This window comes from Protobothrops mucrosquamatus, unplaced genomic scaffold (assembly GCF_001527695.2).
Source record: "Protobothrops mucrosquamatus isolate PMUCROS unplaced genomic scaffold, P.Mucros_1.0 scaffold1569, whole genome shotgun sequence".
NCBI lineage: Eukaryota > Metazoa > Chordata > Lepidosauria > Squamata > Viperidae > Protobothrops > Protobothrops mucrosquamatus.
Genome location: NW_015387734.1, coordinates 55291 through 57273, shown reverse-complemented (window position 1 = coordinate 57273; position 1983 = coordinate 55291).

Here is a 1983-nt window from a genome sequence, read left to right as displayed (position 1 = left end):
CTGATTTAATAATGAATGAAGGCTGGTAATTTTTTGACATTATACTTGATAAGTATTTGAAGATGTAAATTTCATAAAAGGGCTTAAAAGATTTTTTTTATAGATGTAGATTGATGAAATTATAGATACTTACAATGGAAGACTGGAGATTGAAGTTTTGTACTTTGCTGAATTGGCAAAGATTTCGGCTTACTTGAAAATACTTGAATGATAATTTTTATTAATATGGAGAAGATGGATTGTTTATATTTAAAATAAGCATAGAGTGGTGGAATATAATTTAGGTTTTTAGTAAGTTTATTCTTTTTTTTAAAATATTTTACCTACTCATGTAGAATAATGTACTTTGTGGAGTTAGAGATATTAATACCTGTTTACTTATATCTGAATATTATCCTGGGATTAGGTTTGGGAAGTTCGGGGGGGCGGGGGGTGGGGGGGGTTTTCATATAGCATTGTGTAACACTTGTGATGTTTTTTTTATGATGAAAAATAATAAAAATCTTTTATAAAAAAAAAAAAAATCTACCTCAAATGATCCTTTTCCATCGGATTGGAATTAAATTAATGATTGTGTGGATTCATGTGTGTGGAGAAATGTACTGTGCAGAAATGGTTAGGAAATTTAAGTAGCGTAACACAGAAGGTGTCAACATCTAGCTTGAGAGTCCTAATAAAGCTCCAGATTAATTCCATTTCTGAAAATCTTAATGTTTATTTGGATTCTCGAGCTGGATGTTGATATTAAACTTACTCTGAGATTCCCACACCAATTCATAGACTTAAACTAAAGTTTTCCCAGCCAAACCTCCAATGTCTTACGTAATCCATATCAACAAGTCCACTTTGTTATGGGAACCATCTGTTTCAAATCCACAGCTGCTCTGGTATCCTTGACAAGACTTCAGGCTCCCACCGTCTGCAGCTGAATCAAAGAAGCTTCATTTCTCCATCTACCCACTTGAAAGTAACACCTCTCCCCCCCTTTATCTAAAGGCAAGTTGAAATGCAGAGGCACGTAGCTGCCAAAGTTTCATATTTGAAAGAAGGGCAAATAGCAAGGTCAAATGAGGAGCATTACCACACATTCCCAAGATGAATTGTGTCTACTTTTAGAGGTTGCATCATTTGCACCACAGATTCTACAATTCCCCTTTTACAGTGAAATTGAAAGGATTCCACAACTTTTCCACAAATGAGCCACGAAGAGCTAGCCATTTAAACATTCTATCCTGGACTAGTTAAAACAGAGAAAGAGTAGAGGTTTAGACTGAGTGGATGTTTCCAATTGTGATTCTTTTAAGAAGGAGGATATTTCCCAAAAAATTCAGCTGCTGCTTTTAATGTGTATACTGGCTGCTGGGGAAGCTCTATTAAATTCTCCTTGCAAATATCTATGCTCCTCTCCACTTGGACCAAAGAGAAGGTGAGGATTTCTGCCTGGAAAGTGGTTCCCCAAGCTGGTGGATTTCCCTATGTCTTTATCCTCTCACCCACACCAGGAAAGCAAACACTAATGGATTCTGTGTCCTTGGCCATCTCTGTTGAGGGCAGATTTTTTTTTTTTTTTTAAAAAAACATCTTCAGTTTTATACTTCTTCCTGTGACTTCAACTGGAAGGGAAAATTCTTCTCAATTTCACTCACCTAAAAAGAGTTTTCCCTCTTTTCCCATCAGAGATGAATGAATGAGAGGAAGGGAGGGAGGGAGAGAGCGAGGGAGAGGGAGAGAGAGAGAGACAAAGGGAGGTCCACTAATACTCATGTATTAGTGGACCAAGGAAGGGAAGGATCAAAATTTCTGTATTTCTCCAGAGATGCCAAATAAAATGGAGGAGATTAGCCAGTAAAGAAGATGAAAAGCAAGTTAGGTCATTACCGTTCTATCTTTTAATAATGTGCTCCCAATTTAAACCCAAGATTATTTTCAACACATATTATGTTAGTAAATATTAAAATATTCTTTTTTTAAAAAAAAATCCAA